This window comes from Callithrix jacchus, chromosome X (assembly GCF_049354715.1).
Source record: "Callithrix jacchus isolate 240 chromosome X, calJac240_pri, whole genome shotgun sequence".
In the NCBI taxonomy this organism is placed as follows: Eukaryota; Metazoa; Chordata; class Mammalia; order Primates; family Cebidae; genus Callithrix; species Callithrix jacchus.
In genome coordinates this window covers 78553312-78573827 of record NC_133524.1, presented here as the reverse complement: position 1 = coordinate 78573827, position 20516 = coordinate 78553312, and positions in this window count along the sequence as shown.

Here is a 20516-nt window from a genome sequence, read left to right as displayed (position 1 = left end):
CTAGGAATACAACTCACATAAAACGTAAGGGACCTCTTCAAGAAAAACTACAAACCACTGCTCAACGAAATCAGAGAGGACACAAACAGAGGGAGAAACATTCCATGTTCATGGTTAGGAAGAATCAATATCATGAAAATGGCTATACTGCCCAAAGTAGGAATTAATGCTATCCCCATCAAGCTACAATTGACTTTCTTCACAGAACTGGAAAAAACCACCATGAACTTCATATGGAACCAAAAGAGAGCCCGCATAGCCAAGTCAATTCTAAGCAAAAAGAACACAGCGGGGGGCATAACACTACCGGATTTCAAACTATACTACAAGGCTACAGTAATCAAAACAGCATGGTACTGGTACCAAAACAGAGATATAGACCAATGGAACAGAACAGAGGCATTAGAGGCAACACAGCATATCTACAACCATACAATCTTTGATAAACCTGACAAAAACAAGCAATGGGGAAAGGATTTCCTGTTTAATAAATGGTGTTGGGAACACTGGCTAGCCATGTGCAGAAAGCAGAAACTGGACCCCTTCCTGACACCTTACACTAAAATTAACTCCAGATGGATTAAAAACTTAAACATAAGACCTGGCACCATAAACACCCTAGAAGGAAATCTAGGCAAAACCATCCAGGACATAGGAGTAGGCAAGGACTTCATGAACAAAACATCAAAAGCATTGGCAGCAAAAGCCAAAATAGACAAACGGGACCTAATCAAACTCAACAGCTTCTGCACGGCAAAGAAACAATCACTAGAGTGAACCGGCAACCAACAGAATGGGAAAAAATGTTTGCAGTTTACCCATCTGACAAAGGGCTGATATCCAGAATTTACAAAGAACTCAAACAGATTTACAGGAAAAAAACAAACAAGCCCATTCAAAAATGGGCAAAAGATATGAACAGGCACTTTACGGAAGAAGACATATATGAGGCCAACAATCATATTAAAAAATGCTCATCGTCACTGGTCATCAGAGAGATGCAAATCAAAACCACATTGAGATACCATCTCACACCAGTTAGAATGGCGATCATTAAAAAATCTGGAGACAACAGATGCTGCAGAGGATGTGGAGAAATAAGAACACTTTTACACTGTAGGTGGGAGTGTAAATTAGTTCAACCATTGTGGAAGACAGTGTGGCGATTCCTCAAGGCCTTAGAAATAGAAATTCCATTTGACCCAGGAATCCCATTACTGGGTATATATCCAAAGGACTATAAATCGTTCTACTATAAGGACACATGCACACGAATGTTCATTGCAGCACTGTTTACAATAGAAAAGACCTGGAACCAACCCAAATGCTTATCGATGATAGACTGGACTGGGAAAATGTCGCACATAAACACCATGGAATATTATGCAGCAATGAAAAATGATGAGTTCATGTCATTTGTAGGGACATGGATGAATCTGGAGAACATCACTCTCAGCACACTGACACAGGAACAGAAAACGAAATACCGCATATTCTCACTCATAGGCGGGTGACGAAAAATGAGAACACATGGACACAGGGAGGAGAGTACTAAACACTGGGGTCTATTCCAGGGAAAACGGGAGTGCCAGCGGTGGGGGGAAGCTGGGGAGGGATAGCCTGGGGAGAAATGCCATATGTGGGTGAAGGGGAGAAAGGAAGCAAAGCACACTGCCATGTGTGTACCTATGCAACTGTCTTGTATGTTCTGCACATGTACCCCAAAACCTAAAATGCAATAAAAAATTTAAAAAATAAATAAATAAAAAACTAATTCCAGATGGATTAAATACTTAAATGTAAGACCTGTGAACATTCTAGAAGGAAACCTAGGAAAAACTATTCTGTACATCGTCTTAGGAAAAGAATTTATGACCTTGTCTTCAAAATCAAATGCAATATAAACAAAGATAAACAGATTGGATTTAATTAAATTAAAAAGCTTCTACATAGCAAAGGAAACAATAAATAGAGTAAACAGACAACCTACAGAATGGGAGAAAACATTTACATGCCACGAATCTGACAAAAGGCTAATATTCAGAATCTACAAGAAACACAAACATCTCAACAAGAGTAAAACAGACAACCCTATTAAAAAGCAGGCAAAAGATATGAACAGACATTTTTCTTAAAAAAGACATACACGTGGTAAACAAGCATTTGTAAAAATGCTCAATGTCACTAATTATCACAGAAATGCAAATCAAAGCCACAATGAGGTGTCATCTCACACCAGCCAGAAAAGCTGTTATTGAAATTTGAAAACCAACAAATATTGGAAAGGATGTGGTGAAATGGAAAGTCATACATTAAAGGTGGGAATGTAAATTAGTTCCACTTCTATGGAAAACAGCATGGAGATTTCTCAAAGAACTAAATATATAACTACCAGTTGATACAACACTTCCACTATTGAGTATCTGCCCAAAGGAAACACAAATTATATCAAAAAGACACCTGTGTTCATATGTTAATTACAAAACTGTTTACAACAGCTGAGATATGGACTGAACCTAAGTGTGTATCAATGGATGTTTAGATAAAGATAATTATATACACATATGGAATGTAAATATGTGTGTGTGTGTATCTCACAGACCATTACACACACACACACACTCACACACACACACACACACACACACAAACATTATGACATACTACCCTGCTATATTGAAGAATGAAATAATATCCTTTCAGCATCATGAATGAAGCTGGAGATCCTTCTCCTAAGTACAATAACTTGGAGACAGAACGTCAGATACTGCATGCTCTCACTTACAAGTGAAAGCTAAACAACGGGTTCATATGGACACACAGAGTGGAATAATAGACATTGGAGGCTACAAACGTGGTAGGGTGGGAGGGAGTGAGGATTAAAAAATTAACTGTTGGGCACAATGTTCGTTATTTTAGCTACTCTATTTTACCTTTCACATATTTTTAGAGTAAGCTTCTCAATATCTACCAAAAATCGTTCAGAGATTTTGTTAGACATTACATCAAACCTACAGATCAATTTGGGGAGAATGTTGATGTTGAGTCTTCCAATTTATGAACATAATATGCCTCTGGATTTATATTATTTCATTTCTTTCATTAGCATTTTGTAATTTCTATCACAGATCCTATATATGTTTTTCTATGTTAATACCAGGTTTTTTTTATTTTTGGAATCAAAGTAAACAGTATTTTTAATGTCAGTTTTCATGTTTGTTGCTGGTATAGATAATCTGCCTTGATTATCTACACTAAATGGTTATCATGTGATATTCTTTCAATACAATATACTTTAATATTTAGAATTGATTCACCCTAGAGGGCACCTATTCAGGTGTAACAGCATTATTTTGCTATCTTAGATCATTTGCTTGAACATTTCATAAATTGTTTTGTAGGAGATAAATGGAAAAACAAAAATAAAGGTTGTTCTTAATAAAGTTATAAGAGTATTTTGAAAGTACATGGATTTTCCATGAGACATGTGCTCAAAGGATTAAACATTTTCAGTTTCATATTTTCACATAATTATAAATAAAAAACATTTGCTTAAATATGCATGAAAATGCTCTATTCATGTTCAGCATTCAATTTTAAAATATTTTTCTTCATTTGTTTGACAAGGCACAATTATGGGTAGGTTTGTTTGTTTTCACTGATGAGTAAATTTGAAATTAATAGGTTTTACAGATAATTATTTTTGAAGTATCTAAATAGAAAGGAAGAAACTTTAATACATTTGAAACATCAAAATACTCACTAAATTCTGTGTAATTACACACTTGTCTTATATGTAAATGTTTAACTCACTGAATAAGGTATCTTGTTTTAATAAGCTTTGAGAATAAAATCAGTATGAGAATACATAACCCAGAGGTGTTTAAAGTTTCATGAGTTCTGGAATACATTCACTTGATTTCAGTTTTATATTTAGACTTCTTCTATTTTTTTTTTTTGAGACAGGATTTTATTTTGTCACACAGGCTAGAGTGCAGTGGTACAATCATAGGTCATTGCAGCCTCAAACACCTGGGCTCAAGTGATCCTCCTACCTTAGCTTCTGAGTAGCTAAGACTTCAGGCATGTGCCACCATGCCTGACTAATTTTTTTTTTCAATTTTTAGTAGAAATGGACCCTTGCTATGCTGCCCAGGCTGATCTCAAACTTCTGAGTTCAAGCAATTCTCCTGCCTCGGCCTCCCAAAACACTGGGATTACAGGCATAAGCTACCATCCCCAACCAATTTAGAGATGGATTTCTACAGCTATAAAGAAAATGGAGGGCATTTAGTTCAATATGCTTATTTTATGTATGAGAAAACTGAAGTCCACAGAGTGTAAGTCAATTATCCAAGATTCTACAGCTCTTAAATGGCAGCATTGGGGACTTGCACCTAGAAATTTTAATTCCCACTGTATTAGTCTGTTTTCATGCTGCTGTTAAAGACATACTTGAGACTGGGAAGAAAAAAATGTTTAATTGGACTTACAGTTCCACGTGATTGGGGAAGCCTCAGAATCATGGTGGAAGATGACAGGCACTTCTCACATGGCAGTGGCAAGAGAAAATGAGAAAGATGCAAAAGCAAAAACCCCTGATAAAACCATGAGATCTTGTGAGATTTATTCACTACCATGAGAACAGTATGGGGGAAACCACTCCCATGATTCAAATTATCTCTTACCAAGTCCCTCCTACCACACATGAGAATTATGGGAGTAAAATTCAAGATGTGGGGACACAGACACAACCATATCACTAGTCTACCATTCTCTCAATTAGCTACAGTTGGGGTGAATAAACGATTCAGCAATTATTTAATCAAATCTTGGCTTATTCTATCAAAACAATTATTTCCCACAAAATTGTATGCATCAGGTAATCCATCTGATTCACTAACTGGCAAGTCTACTAGACTGACCATCCTTCAATCAAGTATTTTCATAAAACAAACATTAGCTTTTAGTTAATTACATATCAGGTATTTAAACTAATGTTTCAGAGAGATTAATTATCTAACTTCAGAGTGAAGTGGATAAATGAAGTGATTTTCTCACTAATCTAGAGAGAAGACTCTCTATCTGAAATAGCCATAGTTGAGGTAAGCATTTCTCTCAATCCAAAACAGTCAATGGCTAGAATGCCTCACTTCTGTCATTTATGCAAGTCTGGAAACTGATGAATACTATCTGTCCAATAATAAAATGATGGGTCTTCTCTAATCAGAATATGAGATAATATGCCATCTATCTGAGTTTTTAAATTGTTAAGTAGAATTAATATTTATTGATAAAGACGTTTTACAAAGTTTGTTACTTACTATTTTAAAATTAGATGTTGTGCTGGGAAGCCACTACAACACTGCTATCAGAAGATGAGGAAATAATTTTCAGCATTGACAAATAATCTATTGACAAACCAGATTTAAATACAACTTTCATACTTGAAGGCAGAGAAAGCTGAATAGAGCTGTAGGCCATTATCCTAAGCAAACTAATGAAGAAACAGAAAATGAAATAATGCATGTTCTTCCTTAAAAGTGGGAGCTAAACAGTGAGAACCCATAGATCCTGGGAAGGAACAACAGAAGCTGGGGCCTACTTGAAGGTGGAGGGTGGGAGCAGGGAGAGGATGCATTGATGGGCGTCTAGGTTGATTCCATGTTTTGCTACTGTGAATAGTGCTATCATGAGGATATGCATGCATGTGTCTTTTGAGTTGAAAGGTAGTTCTAAGTCTTTGAAAAATCAACGAACTGCCTTGCACAGTGGCTGAGCTCATTTACATTCCCACCAACAATGTATAAGCATTTCCTTTTCTTTACAACTTCACCAGCATCTGTTATTATTATTATTATTATTATTTTAAACTTTCTAGTAATAGCCATTCTGACGGGTGTAACATGGTTCCACTTTGTGGGTTTGATTTGCATTTTTGTAATGATTAGTGATGTTGTACATATTTCATATGCTTGTGAGTAGCATATACGTTGTCTTTTGAAAAGTGTCTGTTCATATTTTCGGGCTACTTTTTAATATTTTTTGCTGTTTTTTAAACTTTTATTTTAGTTTCAGAGGTATATGTACAGGTTTGTAACATAGGTAAACTGCATGCAACAGGCTTTTGGTGTACATTTTTTTCAATTCTGTGTAGATAATCAATTGTAGCTTAATGGGGATAGCATTGAATGTGTAAATTACTATGGGCAGTGTGGCCGTTTTCACAATATTGATTCTTCCTAACCATGAGCATGGAGTGTTTTTCCATCTGTTTGTGTCCTCTCTTATTTCCTTGAGCAGTGGTTTGTAGTTCTTGAATAAGTCCTTGAATGGGGGTTCACTCATGATTTGATTCTCTGTTTGTCTGTTATTGGTGTATAGGAATGCTTGTATTTTTTGCACATTGATTTTGTACCCTGAGACTTAGCTGAAGTAACTTATCAACTTAAGGAGATTTTGGGCTGAGACAATGGGGTCTTCTAAGTATACAGTCGTGTCATCTGCAAATAGAGACAATTTGATTTTCTGTTTTCCCAATTTAATACTCATTATTTCCTTATTTTGCCTGATTGCCCTGGCCAGAACTCCCAATACTATGTTGAATAGGAGTGGTGAGATATGGCATCCTTGTCTAGTGCCAGTTTTCCAAGAAAATACTTCCAGTTTTGGCCCATTAAGTATCATATTGATGGTGGGTTTGTCATAAATAGCCTTGTTATTTTGAGAAACATTCCATCAATATCTAGTTTATTGAGAGTTTTTAGCATAAAGGGCTGTTGAATTTTCTCAAAGGACTTCTCTGCATCTGTTGAGATAATCATGTGGTTTTTGTCCTTGGTTCTATTTATGTGATGGATTACATTTATAGATTTGCATATGTTGAACCAGCCTTGCATCCCAGGGATGAAGTCCACTTGATCGTGATGGATAAGATTTGTGATGTGCTGTTGGGTTTGGTTTGCCAGTATTTTGTTGAGGATTTTTGCATCAATGTTCATCATGGATATGGGCCTGAAATTATCTTTTTTATTCATGTCTCTGCCAGGTTTGGTATCAGGATGATGTTAGTCTCATAAAATGAGTTAGGAAATATTTACTCTTTTTGAATTGTTTGGAATCGTTTCAGACAGAGTGGTATCAGCTTCTGTTTGTACCTCTGGTAGAATTCTGCTGTGAACCCATCTGGTCCTGGCCTTTTTTTTTTGGTTGGTAGGCTACTAATTGCTCCCTCAACTTCAGCCCTTGTTATTAGGCTATTCAGGTGTTGTAAGCACTAGAGGGAATCTTCCAGTCTGAGGTTTTTAAGATGATGGGAAAAGTGCAGTATCTGAGCCAGAGTGCTGGAGTGTCCGGAAAAGTCCCTAATGGCTTCCCTTCACTAGGAGAGGGAGTTCTCCAGACATTTCTGCTTCCTGAGTGAGGTGATACCCCACCCTACTTCGGATTACCCTTCTTGGACTACACTGACTGCCTAACCAGTCCCATTGAAATGATCTTGGTACCTTGGTTGGGAATGTGGAGATCACTCACCTTCTGCTTCACTCTCACTGGGAACTGCAGACTGGAGCTTTTCCTATTCAGCCATATTGGTGGAAGTCAAAAGCTCTTTCCTTTATAAATTACCCAGTCTCTGGTATTCCTTTATAGCAGTGTAATAATACACTAATACAGTATGTTTTCATTTTTTTAAATTTTCTGAGAATTGTTTTATGGCCAATTGTGTGGTCAATTTTAGAGTATGAGCCATGTGCTACAGATCAGAAGAATGTGTGTTCTGTTATTTTGGGGTGATGAGTTCTGTAGCTGTCTGTTAGGTTTATTTGGTGAAGTACATAATTGAGGTCTTAAATATCTTTGTTAGTTTTCTGCCTCAGTGATGCATCTTATAGTGCCAGTAGGATGTTGAAATCTCCCATTATTAATGCATGGTTATCTAAATCTCTTCATAGGTCTCAAAGAACTTGTTTTATGAATACTGGTTCTCCTGTGTTGGGTGCATATATATTTAAGATAGTAAGGTCTTTTTGTTGAATTGAATCCATTACCATTATGTAATGTCCTTCTTTGTCAGTTTTGATCATTGTTAGTTCAAAGTCTTTTCTATCAGACATTAGAATAGCAACCCGCTATTTTCATTTTTCTGCTTCCTTAGTATACTTTCTCCATACCTTTACGTTAAGTCTATGTGTTTCATTGCAAGTGAGATGGATCTCTTAAAGACAGAATGGAGTTCAGTCTTCTTTATTCAACATGCCACTCTTGTGTTTTTAATTGAATAATTTAGCCCATTTACATTCAAAGTTACAATTAGTATGTTGAATTTAATTCTGTCATTCTGTTGTTGGTTGTTATGCTGACTTAATTATGTGGTTGCTTTATAGTGTAAACGGTCTATGTACTTAAGTATGTTTTTCTGCTGGCTAGTAATGGTCTTTTGTTTTTAAATTTAGCACTGTCTTAAGAACCTTTTGTAAGGCAGGTCTGATAGTAATGAATTTCCTTAGCATTTGCTTTTCTGAAAAAGTACTGATTACTTTTTTATTTATGACACATAGTCTGAGTGGGTATTACAATCTTTGTTGAAGTTTATTTTCTTCTTCTTCTTCTTTTTTTTTTTTTTTTTTTTTTTTTGATAAAGAGCTTCGCTCTTGTTACCCAGGCTGGAGTGCAATGGCGCGATCTCAGCTCACCACAACCTCCGCCTCCTAGTTTCAGGCAATTCTCCCGCCTCAGCCTCCTGAGTAGCTGGGATTACAGGCACACGCCACCATGCCCAGCTAATTTTTTGTATTATTAGTAGAGACAGGGTTCCACCATGTTGACCAGGATGGTCTCGATCTCTTGACTGCATGATCCACCCACCTTGGCCTCCCAAAGTGCTGGGATTACAGGCTTGAGCCACCGTGCCTGGCTGAAGTTTATTTTCTTTACGTATGCTGAATATAGACCTTCAATCTGTTGTGGCATTTAAAGTTTCTACTGAAAGTCTGCTGTTAGCCTGATGGGGCTCCTTTTATAGGTGACGTGCCCCTTCTCTCTAACTGCCTTAACGTTTTTTCTTTTATTTCGACCTTGGAGAATATGATGACTCTGTGTGCTGAAAATGATCATCTTATATATCTTGCAGAAGTTCTCTGCATTTCCTGAATTTGAGTTGGCCTCTCTAGTGAGGTTGAAGAAATTTTTGTTGATGATATCCTCAAATATGTTTTTGAGTTGCTTGCTTTCTCTTCCTCTCATTGAGGGACAACAGTGGGTCACAAATTGGGCCTTCTTTAAAAATCCAATTTTTTTTAGATTTTGATCATTTTTTAAATTACTTTTTCTTTATTCTTTTTCTGAGTTAATTTGGGAAATCAGTCTTTAAACTCTTACATTTTTTTCTCAGCTTAGTCTATTCTGCTGTTAATACTTATGGTTGCATTATAAAATTATTGCTGTGTTTTTCAGCTCCATCAGATCAGTTTGGTTCTTTCTTAAAATGGCCACATTCTGAGTGTGGTGTCTCATGTCTGTAATCCCAGCACTTTGGGAGGCTTAAGAGGGTGGATCATGAGGTCAAAAGTTCGAGATCAGCTTGGCCAACATGGTGAAACCCCGTCTCTACTAAAAATACAAAAATTAGCCAGGCATGATGGCACATGCCTGTAATCCTGGCTGCTCAGGAGGCTAAGTCAGGAGAATCACTTGAACCTGGAGGCAGAGGTTACAGTAAGCCAAGATCATGCCATTGCAATGTAGCCTGAGTGACAGAGTGAAACTCCATCTCAAAAAAAATGGCTATATTATCTTTTTAACTCTTGTAACATATTGCTATTTTAGATTGTTTGAATTGTGTTTTAACTTTCTCCTGAATGTTGATGATCTTTCCTATCTATATTCTAAATTCCATTTTTGACATTTGATCCATTTCAGCCTGGTTAAGAACTATTGCTGGATAGCTAGTGTGGTCATATGGTAATCATGGAGAGGCTGCAGATGGACTGGTCATATCATCAGGGGCTGATTTGCTGGTGCTCTCAGAGGGTTAAGCATGGTCTATCAGTGAACAAACTATGATAAAGGCTCCCTGGAAGCACCATGGCTGGGCATCTGAGGCTGTGCTGCAAGTGAGTGTGACTAGGCTGTGGCTCCAGAGAGGCTGGCTGACAAGAGGTTGATCAGATTAGACTGGCTTTACCCTACAGGCAACATTACACTACTCTGTGTATGCCCAACAGTCATCCAAATGATAAAGCCACAATTGAGGAGATGGCAAGCCTCAGATGATGGACATTGGCCATGTTCCACTTCAGCCATTACTGTGGGAAATCCTCTGACCTCCACACAGACTTAAGTCCTGTTTTTTGCCACCTCTCTAAGCAACTCTCCTGGCCAGCTCAAGTGCCTGTGGCCATGGGATGTCCTGCAGCTGGGATTCCAGTGGTCGGTGGTGAGAGCAGGCTGCTGCTCACCTGTTTAACTTACTCCTTCCCCAGGAGTCAATGGCGGCCAGGAATGGGTCCTGGTGCTCGATAAGTTGAGTTCCCAGCTTCCTCCACCTTCAGTCTAGTGTCTGTGTCCTCTAGGCATCCCCTCTCAATGCCTTCCCTTCAATGACCCATTCAAAGTGTGCCAGTCTTCCCAATGATCCAGTCTCTCAGTGGCTCTCCTAGATGCATATACTCAGCCTTCTTATCTTTGTCTGCCTAATTCTAGTAATTTTCTAGAGAATGAAATTAATTATTTTCTGATTTTGAAAATTGTTAAAAATCAGAATGGTAGCTTAATGAAAGGAAGCACAATCTTTATACATCTCCAAGGACTATTACACCTGGTATTCAAAATGCCTAAGGATCACTGCCTTATTGCCTTTCCCACAATCCTAGAAAATACATGTTTGGTAGCATTGTACTACTCTTTTATATCCTCTGAAAGCAGTGAAAACACAAGGGCAGTTCTTACCTCCGTTTTAGGTTTATTTTGTTTCCTTTCCTCTATATTGTAATTTTAATTGTCTTGAAATATGTGTGAAAATTAAAGGAATGCGAACCAAAACCATGATGAAATACCATCTCATGCCAGTTAGCATGGTGACCATTAAAAAATCAGAAAACCACAGATGCTGGAGAGGATGTGGAGAAATAGGAACGCTTTTACACTATCAGTAGGAGTATAAATTCGGTCACCATTGTGAAAGACAGTGTGGTGGTTCCTCAAGTATATAGAACCAGAAATACCATTTAACTCGGCAATCCCACTACTGGATATATACCCAAAGGATTATAAATCATTCCACCATAAATGCACATGCACATGTGTGCTTATTGCAGCACTATTCACAATAGCAAAGACTTGGAAATAACACAAATGCCCATCAATAATAGACTGAATAAAGAAAATGTGGCACATATACACCATGAAATACTATGCAGCCATAAAAAAGGATGAGTTCATGTCATTTGCAGAGACATGGATGAAACTGGAAACCATCACTCTCAGCAAACTAACACAGGAAGAGAAAACCAAACACCACATGTTATCACTCATAAGTGGGAGTTGAACAATGAGAACAAATGGACACAGGGAGGGAAACAAAACACACCAGGGCCTTTCAGAGGGTGGGGGACAAGAGGAGGGTTAGCATTCAGGGAAATACCTAGTGTAGATGACGGGTTGATTGGTGCAGCAAACCATCATGGCACATGTATACCTATGTGACAAACCTGCATGTTCTGCACATGTATCCCAGAGCTTAAAGTATATTTTTAAAAATGCATTATAAAAAACAAACAAACAACCACAACAACAGAACAGACTGATAATCCCACTCCCTGGGAAGTCACAGTAAAAAGTGCAGTTATGAAAATATATATTGATGCTCTGCATTTAAGTATACGTTTCCAAAAAGAAAATATGAGTACACCCTGTTGTGCCCAAACCCTGTTAACCTCAATACTGAAGGCATCAGGTTCAAGAGGCTGAAGAAGAAACCCAGAGCCAGCAAATGAGACATGCATTTTATTAGGAGCTATATACAGTGGAGAGACTCCGGTGTCGGTGGACTGAACAACATTATCACCTTACATACAGTCCAGTGGCGGCAGGTGAGACAGGAAAACCTGTAAATATTTGTGAACATCATGCTGTTTCTATAGCATTTTCCCCTCACATTTTCCCCTTAATGACCTCCATCTGGCAACTTTCATTTATCTCAAAAGTCAGGGCTTCAATCCCCCATACAACCCGTGATCCACCAGATGGGCCAGGGGCTCAGATGTTTATCATAGACAAGGAACAAGACTCCAGGTTGGCCACTCCCAGATTCCCTATCTCAGAGCACATTCAGGTGTGTCTGCCATACACTGTCATTCTAAGGATATGCTTCAGTTATTGCTATCAGGTGCATTAACCTACACACATATGCTTTTGTGTATTTGAAGGGCCATGCACCAACTCTCAGCAGTGGCTTTATATGGAGGATGGAATTCTAGGGGCTTTCACATTTGACATTTTTTCTTTCTTTAATGTTTGGATTCTCCGTGAAAAATCTTTATTACTTCTGTAAGCAGGGGGAAAATGACATATGTTTGATAAATACACTTCCACTTTCAGGGCTCTGGCAGATATACTCATTACAGACCAGTCTGCAGCTCTTGTTGTGTATTTAGTAAACATGTGATACTAATGAACTATTTGAAAAATACTGGCCAGGCAAGGTGGCTTGCATGTGTAATCCCAGCACTTTGAGAGGCTGAGGCAGCTGGGTCACTTGAGATCAGTTCAAAACTAGCCCAGCCAACATGGTTAAACCCCATCTTTACTAAAAATATAAAACTTATCTAGGTGTGGTGGTCGACACCTGTAATCCCAGCTCCTGGTGAGGCTGAGACATGAGAATCACTTCAACCCAGGGGCTGGAGATTGTAGTGAGCCAAGTTAGTGCCACTGCACTCCAACCTGGGTGACAGAGTGAGACTCTTGTCTCAAAAAAAAAATTAAATTAAGTTAAAAAATAAAATAAAATAAAAAATATCATTAAGCCTTATAAAGTAATGCCTGTAAAGAAGCTAACAGCCTCTAGGCTAGATAATTTTTGTTTCTGCTTGACAGTATTCTCCTGTGGCAGATTTTGTAAAAATTAAGCTAAAACAAATAAGCGAATTCCAAACAACTAATACAGCTTTCTGTGCACTCTGTCACCCTTTAAAACCTTTTATGGGCAGAATTTCAGCTCTGCCATCATCCGTTCTTGTAGCCACCCTGGAAAACTAAACAGTGGTCATTAGCCATGCTTCCAGCCCACACTGGTACCTAAATGAGGCCTGGGGCTTCAGGAGCAGGTGGGAAATGCATGCTTCTCTAAGAAACCAATGCATCACATCCACTGGGATGGCTATTATAAAAACAAAACAAATAGAAAGTAACAAATGTTGGTAAGGATGTGGAGAAGTTAGAACCCTATGCATCTCTGGTGGAAATATAAAATGATGTCACTGGCTGGATGCAGTGGCTTACGCCTGTAATCCCAGCACTTTGGGAGGCCAAGAGGGCAGATAACTTGAGATCAGGAGTTCAAGACCAGCCTGTTCAACATGGTAAAACCACATCTCTACTAAAAATACAAAATTAGCCCAGCATTGGGGCACATACCTGTAATCCAGTTACTTGGGAGGTTGAGACAGGAGAATTGCTTGAATTCAGGAGGCAGAGGTTGCAGTGAGTCAAGATCATGCCACTGCACTCCAGCCTGGGCAACAAGAGCAAAACTCAATCTCATAAGTAAATAAATAAAATAAAATATAAAATAAAATGGTGCTGCCATTAAAATATAAAATAAAATGGCAATGCCATTGTTGAACACAATATAACAGCTCCTCAAAAAATTAAAAGTGGAATTACCATATGACGCAACAATTCCACTTCTGGATATACATCTGAAAGAATTGAAAGCAAGGTCTTTAAGATATATTTGCATACCCACGTTTGTAACAGCACCTTTCACAATTGCTAAGAGATAGAAGCAAACAAAATATCTCTTGGATAAATGGATAGACCAAATATTTTATATATGGTCAATAAAATACTTTTCAGCCTTAAAAGGAAAGGAAATTTGGACACCTGCTATAATATGGATGAAACCAGAGGACATTCTGCTACGTAAAATAATTCAGTTACAAAAAGCAAATACCAAATTATTTCATTTATATGAGATACCTAGAGTAGTCAGATTCATAGAGACAGAAAGTAGAATGATGGTTAACAGGGCCTTAGATGAGGAGACTGAGTGTTTGAGGGGTTACTCAACTGCCAAAGGCTGCCCAAAGTCACCTAGCTAGGGAATGGTAAAAGCAGTCCCAAATCTAGGATATCTGACTCCAGAGCCCAGCACACAAGCACTGCACTGTTTCCTCAGCCAGCAGGGGTCCTGCCCAAAAGTATTTCCCTGAGTTTGCAGCACCATAAACCCCTAACTGACAGGTAGGTGCCCTGTGGGTTCTTGGTGTGCCTCTTGCTGATTTTTTACTCACAAAAGCAGGAGATATATACATATAAATTTCATATATATATATATACTATTTTTTAAATCCTGGGCTTGAGCAATCCTCTTGCCTCGGCCTCCAAAGTAGCTGGGACTGCAAGAATGAGTCACCATGCCTAGCTATCTGTATCTCTGGATGGTGAAGCCAACCTGGAGTTCAATCTCAGTGCGGCTGTTAGGAGTCAGGCTAGGGATGACCTATGGGAATGGGATGGGGGTAGTAACTGTTGAGGGGATTCAAGGGCTTTTGGGAGAATAAAGACCTAATTCTCAACCTTCTTGCAGGCGTGTTCACCTTATGACAATTCTTCAAGCTGTTCACTTAGGATATGTGTGTATAATGCACCTCAATAAAAATGATTTTAAAAAATGTGAATTCTTTACAATTTATCTCTTTGAAGTTTTGTCTTCAGTTTGGAGGAGGAAATCAACAACATTAAATACCTATATATGTATGTACTAATATATACATAAACACATCATAATCATTATCATGATTACTATCAGTGGCAAAAGGTCTTATGAGGGGCTTGAAATCTACAAAACTCAACATATTCAGTTTTTAAATAAACAAACTGAGGCCCAAAAAGGAAGACCTGTTGAAGGTAAAATAAATAGTAGATGTCAGAGTCTGGACTAGAATTCAGCATTTCCAGTGCAAAGTGTAGCAGTCCTGCACTGTCACTCAAAGCGTTCCCAGTGATTTTTAATATTTGTTCAAACGACTATGGATTGGCTTTCAATAAAGCCTATATAGACATATTTATTTAAATTGTCCCTCATGTAAGTTAATCCACAGCAACTTATTTTAATCCTTGGTAAAGTACGTGGGTAAGTTACGGGCAGAGGAACAGAGTGCATTTAACAATTTCAAGGCTGATAACCCAGGTAGAAAGGAAATAACAAACTGTACACAGTACCTTAATGATACGATGTGGGAGTAGGTTGGTCTAAAAATGAAACTGCAAATCAAGCACATGAGAATAAAATTGTCTTCACTAATAAGAGAACAAAGGAAGCCACAGGTGATAATGTTATAAGAGAAATGAAATGCTACAGAATGTTATGTAGGCTCTATGGGAATCACTCAGTAAAAACATGTCATTATTGGTTGACAGCAAATTAGATATATGAAGTAAGCATAATTACTGTTGCTATGTTTGTATCCAAGCAGAAATACATTATGATTAGGCAAATAAGAAAGTATACCAAATTAGTGCAAAAAAACTGGAGGACAATTTTTCCAACTCTCAGCTTTCCTGAGCACGTGAAATTAAGTATCAATCTTCTCTCAGAATGCCAGACAGCATTCTTTCTTCCCCAATATACTGGGCCAGCCTTCTCCACTGTATTTATAAAATAAACTAATTTTAATATTTCCTAAGACAAATAAAAAATGATAAATAATCACACATACACTCATTTAATTCAACAAATATTATCTACTATATGCCAGACATTGTACAAAAAAACGGAAACATATTGCTATAAATAATAACATGTTCAAAAGCTAAATATAAATGACATGAGGACTATTTTCTATTCCTCAAACAAGATGGATTTGAATCCCAGTTTTGCCCCTTGCTAACTGAATGGCACTGTCATTTACTTACCGTGAATCATAGTTCCATCAACTGTAAAATGAGGATATTAATAACAACCTTTTAAGATTATTAAAAGTATTAAGTTAGATAACACATGAAAAGTGCCTAACATGGTGCTTGGTGCACTGTGGAAGATAAGTGTTAGCAAAAACTTTCTAAATGAAATGATTTGATGCTGCCATCTTTTTTCTTTATAGGTTTCTTAAACTTAAGCATAGGTGAGAAATGTGCCAAATATTTTACTAATATTATTATTATTTTAATTTCTGTAGGTACATGCCCGAAAGAAAGGGAATTAATATATAAAAAATACATCTGCTTTACCTGTTTACTACAGCACTATTTATAATACCTAAGATTTGGAATGTGCCAAAACTTGATGCAATATTTTTTTGCCAAGATGATGATGTTAGCCTCCTCTCAGCAGATCATTGCCTCTATATTCACTTCCACTTTGATGTAAGTGTATTTATTCATATAAAAACCTTGTTCTCAATATTCTTTGTGCACTCTGGTACTCAAAGCCTACTTAACAATAGTAGTCATCACTGAATAGTAATTTTTTATTTGATAATTGTCACATGATAATGGATGGAGATAAGTTTTGTTATTGTTTAATTGGATGTAAATTATAGACATCCTAAGTATAATTATTAATTGTTATTTGTGTTGACAGTGGATGTTGTAAAAGAGATTCATATATGAATTGAAGTATTAGATTAGAAGTTCTCTATAAGCTGCTCTGATAGTATATATTTCAGTAGCACTCTATCAAGATATATAAAGACTTCTTTATATATCTTTGGGTCTCGAGGCAGCCAAACACATCTTGAATAATTTTGATCCTTTTAAAAACTAAATTTAATACTGTGTCTATAGATGATGGTAGTATCTGAGTATTCTTATATCATACTACTTTAATTAGGCTACCATTTTGACTCAAAGAGAAGCATTATAGAATAGGTTAAAACTTGAAAAGAACCACCATACTAGAAGAAGCTAGCAAGATGCTCTTTTTGAATTTACATGCATGCATATTCATTTGATACTAATACAAAGCACTGTGTACTCACAGACACATCTTAGGACACTTCACAAATGTTGAAGTTAGATAAGCAATTGCAGTGAATGTTGTGCACTTAATACATATAAGCACATGATTATATATATGTGTGTGTATATATATATGTGCATATATATACCAAATTATTTCACTTATCAAATTACAGAATTACGCATATCATGTATTAAGATATTCACATAGAGTCAAGAAAATACAATGTATTTCTTTAACTATACATTCTTCCAGGTGGTGCATTTCTCCTTAGAGAATACATACTAAATCTGTGAAACCTGTAAAACAAGGCATTAAAGATTACAAAAGTCCAGATGGGCCATTTTTCATGATTTGTCCTTTCTTTGAGGGAAATTTTCTTATAGGGGCTTACATTGTAATTGATTTTATATGCAGCCCATAGATATCAAATAAGGAACCACCCAATATGCAGAATAGAAGAAGAGGGAGAAAGAAGACTTAGCAAGAGGAATGTTGAAAGCATAAAGAGAAGAGGATTTAAAAGGCTAACAGTGTAGTCCATTTCCTACAGATTAAAAAAAAATCAAGAGCTTCTCCTTTTTACAGTGTTTTTCATCGTTTTGAAAATTAATGGGCAAAGCAGTAAAAACCATGATTGAAATAGTATTTATGGACTTAACACAGTGGTCTGTTCTTCTGGAGTCAGAAAGGCACAGAAAATTTTAGCTGAACAAGACTTACAAGGTAATCTAGTCCAGCAATTGTCAAACACTTGCTGTCAGGACTTCTTTACATTCAAAACTTATTGAGAAGCTCAAAGAGCTTTTGTTTTAAACTGATAACTTTTCAATTAATATGTATTAATTTATTTAAAAACAGTAACAAAAATCCACATCATATGACAATATGAATAACATTTTTATAAAAAATAATTATATATCTAAAATGGTAAGCAGAGTTATATTGTTTCTAATGTTGCAAATCCCCTTAATATGTAGCTTAATAGAGGAGAGCTATGGTCTCAGTCTGCTTCTGCATTCAATCTGTTGTGACACAACACACTGTATAACTTTTGAAAAACTCTGCTTTACACAGTAAGAGAAAGAGAATGAAAATTGCAAATAATTTTGTAGAATTATTAGGAAAATCATTTTATCTCACAGACCCTCATAAGGATTTCAAAACTTCTACTGATCTTTCTACAAGGGAAGAAACAACTCCTTTTTTGACTTTATATCCACACAGTATTTTAAACACCATGTACATAAATACACAACAGAGAATCAAATATTAGTTCTGTATACATGGAAGTAATATATTGCTTATTTTATGTTAAATCAACTCTTAATAAGTAGAATTAAGTACACCTTGATCGGTGATAGTAAGCACTGCAATTCAACAAGCAGAAAAACTCATCTCATTCTCACTAGGTGACTAGCAAGCCTTATCTCAATTTGTGGGTTATGCTGATATATGAATCAAAATCAATACCTACCACTGGCTGCCTATCTGTGAAAAGTAATTAAGCAAAGTAAAGAGTCTCTATCTTGTATAAAAACATATAAGATAATATTTTATTTGTAAAAAAATATTATGTAATAAGCTTTTCTCTAGTTTGGTCATAAAACCATTATAGGACTTGAGTGTCCACAGCACTCCTTTTCAGTCTAATTACCTGTCCTTTTATATCTGGAATTATAAGTAAATATTTGATCTTGTAATTTTGAGTGGCGTTATTCCCCAAAGTGGCAAAAATGTGCTGCGTAACTACTGGTATTTCTTGTCTGTGCTATTAACATGTTGCTTCCTTTTGTCGCCTGCCCCCTCCCTTTTTCACCCATAGTGGCATTGTGCTGAAAAAAAAAATTAGACATTATTTAAGTTAAAAACTTTTCATTGAAGAACATTATTAAGAAAATATTTAAATTATAGACTAGAAGAAATATTTGCAAAACATATATCTGAAAAAGGACTGGAATCCAAAATGCATAAAGAACTCCTCCAATACAATCATAGAAAGAAACTAGTAAAAGAAGAACAATCCAAACCTGAAGCTAGCAGGATAAAGAATAATAACAAGAATCAGAACAAAACTAAATGAAATAAAGACAAAAAAATACGAAGAATCAATAAAACAAAATGTTGGTTATTTTAAAAAATTTAAAAATTGATAAGCCACTAGCTAGACTAAGCAAGAAGATAGAAAATCCATATAAACATAATCAGAAATGAGAAAGGTGGCATTACAAATGATGCCATAGAAATACAAAGATAGGCTCCACCAAGATGGCTGAATAGGAACAGCACAGGCCTGCAGTTCCCAGTGAGAGCAACACAGAAGGTGATTGACTGCTGCATTTCCAACCAAGGTGCCAGGTGTATCTCAATGGGACTGGTTGGACAGTGAGTGTAGCCCAAGGAGGGCAAGCCAAGGCAGAGTGGGGTGCTGTGTCACCTGGCAAGTGCATTGGACCAAAGGATGCCCCCTCTTACCCAATGGAGGCCATCAGGGGCTTTTCCAGCCACTCCAGCACTGTGGTTCAGATACTGTGCTTCACCCAATGTCCTTATGGCTCACAGACCAGGAGATTCCTGCCAGTCGACAAATCTGGGCAGTCATTTTAACTGGCGCCTGGAACACCTGCGAGACAGAGCCACACATTCCTCTCAAAACGGGGAGGGGGTGCTGAAGGCAGGGAGCCAGGTGATCTGGCTTGGGGGGGTCCCAACTCCACAAAGATCAGTAATATGACATGCATTGGCTTGAGTGTTTTGCAGCCAGTGCAGCAGTTTGTGCTTGACCCAGGATGATTGAGCTCCATCTGGGGAAGGGTGTCCATCATTACCGAGGAAGTCTGTAATTACTGAGGCAGTCTGCCATTACCAAGGTAATCCATCATTACCAAAGCAGTCAGCCATTACTGAGGCAGTCCACCATTGCCAAGGCAGTTCTAACATTACCTGTGTAATCAAAACTGCAAGGACTTTACAGAGCAGCTGGACAGAGCCTGCAGCAGCTCAGCAATGCCTATACAGGCAGACTGTGACTAGACTCCCTCCTTGCTAGGGAAGGCGTCTCAGAAAAAAAGCAGGAGCACGTCAGGGATTTGTAAATAAAGCCCCACATTCCTGGGACAGAGCACCGGGGAAGAGGCAGTTTCTATTTCCACTGCAGCAGACTGAAATGTCCCTGCCCAGGAGCACTGAACAGAAGAACAGAGCTCCCAGCACAGTACTTGAATGCTGATAAGGGACAGGACCTCTTCATGCAGCTCCCTGACCCACATATATCCAAAGAGGCACCTCATAAAGAAGAGCTCTGGCTGATATCTGGTGGGTACCCTTCCAGGAC